The sequence below is a fragment of the Cryptomeria japonica genome, chromosome 10 (assembly GCF_030272615.1).
Source record: "Cryptomeria japonica chromosome 10, Sugi_1.0, whole genome shotgun sequence".
Lineage (NCBI taxonomy): Eukaryota > Viridiplantae > Streptophyta > Pinopsida > Cupressales > Cupressaceae > Cryptomeria > Cryptomeria japonica.
This window is the reverse complement of record NC_081414.1, coordinates 281,059,031-281,066,501: the sequence shown is the minus strand read 5'-3', so window position 1 is coordinate 281,066,501 and position 7,471 is coordinate 281,059,031. Positions and strand designations below refer to the sequence as shown.

The 7,471-nt window shown below is 30.1% G+C and overlaps 1 long non-coding RNA gene across 1 annotated transcript; it reads right to left on the bottom strand.

The window, feature by feature from the left end:
* Positions 1 to 4,717: 4,717 nt before the first annotated feature.
* On the bottom strand, positions 4,718 to 6,791 carry LOC131075928 (uncharacterized). Its single transcript, XR_009113286.2, has 3 exons — positions 6,461 to 6,791; positions 5,269 to 5,413; positions 4,718 to 5,083 (listed from the first exon to the last, which is right to left on the bottom strand). It is a non-coding gene; the product is annotated as an uncharacterized LOC131075928 (long non-coding RNA).
* Positions 6,792 to 7,471: the final 680 nt, after the last annotated feature.

The following is a 7,471-nucleotide window of genomic DNA, read 5'->3' as shown; positions in this document are numbered from 1 at the left end:
AATTCCTATAGTAGGCATCAAAACTTACCTAGATATAATGGTGTACTTCTATAATTAGAGCAAGTAGTAGCATATATTAATAAATAGGAGCAAAAAGATAAACTATATAGTCATAGAAAATATCATATTTAATAGAGATAATATCCAAGGGAATGAAGCCCTATATATTCCCCATCTATTCTTAATATTATAGTATAGAGACACCAATTTTTGGCCACGAGAATAAACCAATACAAATAAGAGTCCAAAGGGGACTTTAAAAATCACATTTTAAAATGAGAATCAGGGTAATGGTAATCAATGTATAGAAATATGTATTTTTGTAAAAGGTTGACTTTCAATATTGTTCACTCATCCAACTAGCAATAAATAGTGCAAAAGAACCTAGGTTATGAGAAGGTACATGTGGTAGCTTCATGCACATGTATAGGTCAATCTTGTAAAATATTTATTAAATCTCATTAGGAATTCATGGGTAGAAATATGAATGTTAGTTACCTTCAATAGGTGGAAAGATGCTAAAAATTGACTCTTGATCAATGTCATATTACTAGTGTCCCCTATTAGGAAAATATTGCTTTTACACACATGAATTATAAGGAGGAGATGAATGATAGCCAGTTTATTGCTAATATCCTTAACACAATCATTAAGGAAGTTAGACCAATGATGTTATTCAAGTCATTATATACAACACAAATAATTGTAGAGTTGTTGGGTTGTTGGTTAAGCAACATTGCTCACACATCTTTTGGACACCTTATACAATCTATTTTTTCACTATTATACTACAAATGATTGAAAACCAAAATTGATTTGAATAAAAAATCAAATGTAAATGTTGAGGAGGTCCAAATATTCATCACCAACCACCATGTGTTACAAGACATTGAGATTATGTATATAATTGAACTAATGAAGGTAAGTGGAATAGTAGAAATTTAAAATCTAAGTTTAACTATAGTTGTTCAAAAAAAATTTAGAACTTGGTTACCTAACTAATAACTTGATTGTATATTTTAGTTCTTCTTTAAATAAAAGGAGGGGTAAAAATTTATTGGAAACAAGAAGGAGAACAAATCAAGGGCCTTACATAGCCCTATCAAGCTCAACTAAGTCAAGCAACTGTTCAGACAAATTTGGGGGTAATTGACCCCAATACGCAACATTAGAATCATAAATATGATCAGAGGCCCACTTGGCCAAACAATCAGCAACACCATTACATTCTCTAGGGATTTGGATAAAAGTAACAAACTCCAGAGAAGCATAGCAGTTAAAAATCTGCTCAGCAATTAAATCCAAATGCCAACTAACCTCATCTAAATGCCACACATTCAACAAGTTGACCACAACTTGAGAGTTAGATTCACATATGATTATGTGCCACCCCAATTTACATCTAAGACAATATTATCTAAATTTTTTTTGAAGATTCAAGATATACAATCCAATATTTTTATTCATTAAAATTTGTCCATATGGAGACAATACAACATTGAGAGGGAACCAAATATTTAAAGGATGCTCCTATATGACTCTTGGAAAGATAATATATAATATCTTCCTAGTTTCACCAAGCAAATTTTGAGTATGATTTATTATTCTAAAAATAGCAATCCTTGCTTGAGAAAGATATATGATGACATCAAGTCAATAGTTGAGATGAAAACCATCATAAATTAGAAAAAGAAAGACCAAGAAGAAACCTTCTTCAAAAAAGGTCATAAAATTATTGAAGAAATATGGAACACAATGACCACTCTACTACATATTCTTGCCTTTTCATTGAGTCAAAAATTGCATATTATTAAGATTATTTATTTACTAATGGTGATTACCTCATATAGAGATTATGAATTCGTTCAAGGGTAAAAGGAAGAACTTCATAAACTCTTCTCAAATATTGATTTCCATAATATAGTCAGAAATTAGTTTATTGATTTTGTGTAGTCCATGATCAAAGTAATGATGCTCCATATGATAATTTTAAGAAGAATGATTATTGTTAGTCGTACTTTCATGGCCAACTAGTCTAAGAACTAGAAATTCTCACAATTAAATTTTCACAATAATTATTATTTATAATTTTAATTTTATAATTTATAGATCTCTCTAATTTATCATCATATGTTACTAGCTCATCTACATATCTTAGTATAGTATAACAGCTTGCATTAAAAAAGAGCATAAAATTTAATGTATGTGCTTTCAAACATGCACCTCATTTCATATAAACAATGTGGCTACAAGAAATAGGAGGCTAGGTTATGATATATGGAGCGAAAGTATACTCACTTGGATTCTTCCACTTCCTTACAAGTTGCAGTTGAGATACTTTTAGTGCATGTGGGAACAAGACCATTTATTTTTCTTCACATATATCTACACCATTCAATGTCAATGATGATAGAGCTAACAATTTAAAAAAATGTATTTCACTAGAAACTAATAATTGAACTTTTGAAACTTGACAATTGAACAGTGAATATTTTTTAATATTTGTTAGTTATCTTTTCAGTGATATTTTATATTATGATGATTTTGTTGATTATATGATGTTATTTAGTATTTTAAACTTAATCCCTATTCTTGTTTGCAACTATATATTTATGATTTTTACATTTTTTTAATACAATAACACAATCTATGAACCTAAACCAAGATTGACACCTAAATAGAAACTTGGTTTATTATGAATAAAGATATTCATTAAAGTCTTGACACACTTAAATATCAATGTCTAAATTACTATTACAAATACATAAATTTATCCATGATATAATATATGAAAATTATTTACAAATCATAATGTGAAATAACTTAAATGAATATTCTATATTTTCTTTAATAAACTAACATATATATTTTAAAATTTAAATATATGAAATGTCAATTTTTGTATTTTATTTTTTTCTTAAATTAATTTTCTTATTAATTTGAAATATGAAAGAATAAGTAATATTTTCTTTTTTTTATATATGCACACTCATAATGAGACACAACTAACAAACATATTCTCCTCTTTTCTTCTATTTTTATAACTTTTAACAAATTTTAATGGTAAGACCTTATTTGACCTTAAATTTCTTTAAATAATAAATGTTTCCAATAATTTTTTTTGGAGAGGTTGTATACTTACTACAAGAATACCAACAAATTTAAAATAAGATGGCATTTAGAAGAATGACATGGTTTATTCTACCTTTCTATATATTTTTGGTATTTCTTTGCCTTTGAATTTTAGTATACCACAAATGTTTTAAACAAATTTCATAAGAATGTTACAATTTTCTTTATATTGTGATTTTTTGGTTTCTCTAATTTTTTGTGTACAACAAATGTTATCAACAAAATTATAGATGAATGAATATAGCTTATTCTACCTTTGTTTAAGAATAATGATTTAGGAATATAATACTTTAATATGTTTATTAGTTAGTTATTTAAACATGAATATTAATTTATAAAAACATACAAATAATTTTTTTTTAAATAATAATATTAAATGTACATGCAAAGACAATTAAAATAAAAATAATTAAAAATAATTTTTGTTTTAAATATTATATCAAAATATTAAAAAAACTATAAATATAAACAACTTAAATAATTTATGAAAAACTAAAATATTTTTGAAAGTTTATTAAATATAAAAATAATAATTACAATACAAAAATATAAACACTAAAATAATTTAAACTATAAAATTTAAATTTAAGTTTATAAGAAATAGAAAACTGAATACCATACAAAAATATAAACACAAACAATTTAAACTCTAAAAAACTAAATTTCATCAAATTTTCATAATTCATAATTGAATCACTTAGCTACTTCTAGATTTGATTATGTGTATCTTTTTTGCATCAACTCCATCATCAAGATGAAAGAGTGTCAAGAAATTTAAAAATAATAATGACTCACTTAAAGGGGTGTTTGAAAGGGGAGGTTTTGGGATGATGCGCAAGGATGAGGAGGATAAGAGACAAAAAAACACAAGGCTAAGTTTTATAACTTATTTTTCTTTCTTTTTCTTTAACCTTGTGTTTTTTGTCTCTTATCCTCCTTGGTCCTTGTGCATCTTCCCAAAACCTCCCCCAAATATCCCCTTAAGTAAGCCTCTATTGCAACTTATTATATTTACATCTTTTGACACTCTCTTTCATCCATATCTGAAACATTGACACAAAAAAGATACACACAATCAAATCTAAAAACAGCTAAGTGATTGAATTTAAGTCTTTAAGAAACACAAAACTCAATACCTAGAAAAATTACTTGCAATGTACGACTATTATTGCAAACAATTTTTTTTATGAGGGTTGCTTTGTCATGAATTGTTTTTTTCAGTGTACACTAGGGGAGATGACTAATTGTGCACCCTAACTTTGCACTTCTCAAAATCTTACGTGGAAATTTCAAATCACTCCTAATTTTTTAGAGCAGCTTACTTGGCAAGTCCCCTACTTATAACTAAGGTTTCAGGCCACATCATCAAATCTGATGGGCAACATCAGCATGTTTTTTGCTAAGATGTCCAAAACAGCCCCCAAAAAAGTGAGACCAATAGGCATGCAAAAGGGGCCCCAATACTTATGCAGCTGATGTGGCATCACATAATTGGTTTCTTTTTACAACAAATGGTATATTCCATTCAATTATTGGTACTCATCATAGTAATAACAACTTTAAAGTCACAACTATTGGTGCAATTTTATATACAAATTGGACATTAAATCAACAAGTGGAGGTATTAAATCAACAACTTCTATCACAAGAATTGAAATATGTTCAACTACTGAATCCTTTCCCCTACATACGAACTTACTTTTATGTAATGAACTCCTTTTTTTTTTTTTTTGAAAGGCACGAGAAATAATACCTAAATTGGAGTACTGGAATAGCTTCCCCGTTGCAGAAAAAATGATAAGCCCGACATCCGCATGACACATATTGGAAAGCTCATGCGGTTTTTCAATCAAACCCCTCCTCGGCTTGGTAAATTCAAACGTCTGGCCCGCGCTTTCTCTATTTAGTTAAACTCTCTTTCGCTGCCCATCTGAAATCTCAAAAACATTACCTGCAAAGAATTTTTGAAGTTACACAAATATTTACAGATCGCGCAAATCTGAACGAAAACATTTATTAAAATTGAGAAATATTTGTACCAGTGACTGGCCTATTCTGGTTATGATCTCAAGCCTTCTAAATGTACTCTATCAAAGGATAAGATATGAGAAGTGATAAAATTTTAGGTAGGTTTACCTTTTCCGCAGCGTAGGTAGTCAGATTTGTGTAAAGTTGCGCAAATTTCCTTTCTGGAATGATGCAAGGAATGGTGAACGTGCAATTCGAGCCCTACTGAATGCACTCCAAGCTCTTCGGATTGAATCTGCACCTTCCACGTTTGCTAAACCTCGCATTCCATTAATAGACTTAAGAAGATCGTAATTTAGGGAGGCTTTATCTATTAATAGTCACAGTCAATGTACCTTGAAAATAAACTTCAATTCATGGTGGAGAAGAAAACCATATTCTACGGAGGCTTTATCTATTAATAGGCTTTAAATGTACGTAAAAAAATATTAACTGGATTTAGTGATGGATCTGGTAATAACAAAGTCACTGTACCCTACAAACAAAATTATGCGAACATTGTAAGAGGTCGGCCACTGTATTGACACATAATCTCGTTTAAGCTATCTTTCTATGAGTACAATTATTATGTTTCTTTGTACGGAGTTGCAGTAATTGGACATGGTTGAAGTATTATTTTTAAAAGAAATGAATTAAAAAGCTCAAATAACTATTGGACGTGGCGGTCTGTTGCAAAGAGATTTTGAATTTTCACAAATATTTACAGAATTCGCAAAACTTAACTAAACCCTTAGTAAAATAGAGAAAAATCTGTACAACGAAGGATAAGTATGAGAAGTAGATGATATTTTAGGTAGATTTAACTTTTTCCGCATAGGTAGTCAAATTTGTCTAAATTTTCTCAAATTTCCTTCCGAAAATGTTGTACGGGACGACGAATGTGCAAATCGAGCCCTACAGAATGCACTCCAAGCTCTCCGGATTGAATCTGCACCTTCCATGTTTGAAAATCCTTGAATTCCATTAATGGACTTGAAGAAGACAATATTAAGGGAGGCTTTATTTGTTAACAGTAGCATTCACAGTGTAACTTTAAAATAAAATTCGATTAATAGCGGAGAAGAAAACAATATGCTAGGGGGGCTTTATCTATTAATAGTTTAGATAAAGAATTGCAAAGAGCTTTATAAATTCTACAATTATTTACCGAACGCGCAAAACTTAACGAAACCCTTATAAAATAGAGAAATATTTGTACCAGCGACAGGCCTGTGCTATGGTTATGATCTTAAGCTCTCTAAAAATGTATTCAATCAAAGGACAAGATATGAGAAGTAGATGATATTTTAGGTAGGTTTACCATTTTCGCAGTGTAGGTAGTCAAATTTGTCTAAAGTTGCCCAAATTTCATTTCGCAGCATAGGTAGTAGGGATTTGTCTCAAATTGCTCAAATTTCCTTTCGGAGGAACAACGAATGTGCAAATCAAGCCTTACAGAACAAACTCCAACCTGTCCAGATTGAATCTGCACCTTTCACGTTTGCAAATCCTCGGATTCCATTCATGGACTCAAGATGACAATATTTTAGGGAGGTTCTATCTGGTAATAGTAGCAGTTAGGGTACCTGAAAATCATTCATGGCCGAGAAGAAGACGATATGCTAGGGAGGCTTTATCTGTTAAAAATAAAACTCCAGTAATGCTCGTGTTGCATACATTTTAAGAGGTTGGGCTGTGCATTGATCCTTAAAACTCTTTAAGTTGTCGTGCTGAGTACAATTATTCTATTTCTTTGCACGGAGTTGCGATAATTTATTTTATTATTTTTTAAATTACGTAAAACAGATCAACGAACTTTTTGTACGCGGCGGTCTGCAGGGCCTGTGAGGTTTGTGAAATGAATGTACCACGTTATTTATTGGAGAGCCTTTTCGTGGTCCCCAGAATGCATTGGCCTAGAGACTGTCTGTTTGAATTTTTTTATTATTATTTTTTGAAAATGTATATATTAATTGAAAAAAGTAAGTATAATAGAAAAAAATTTCAAAATCTTGAAGAAGCTTAAGACTGACTACATTGTCATATTGCTTTACAACAAGAATATTACTAAAACATAGGTTGCCATTAATAATAAAGCTGATCACTACTCTCCAAGAATGTCAAGCACATGCTTATCTGCAATGATGTTCATAATTGTGCGTAGAGATCCATTGTAGTCTTGAGCAATAGCTGCCAATTAGGATTGAACCTTATATAGTTGTATCTTAAGCTCTGTATTGTAGCTGAGGTTCTCTTTCAAAGCTTTAGCAAGAGATGGTTGCTGAAAAATAATATTAGAGAAGAGACCATGCATAATTACTTTTGTAGGAGG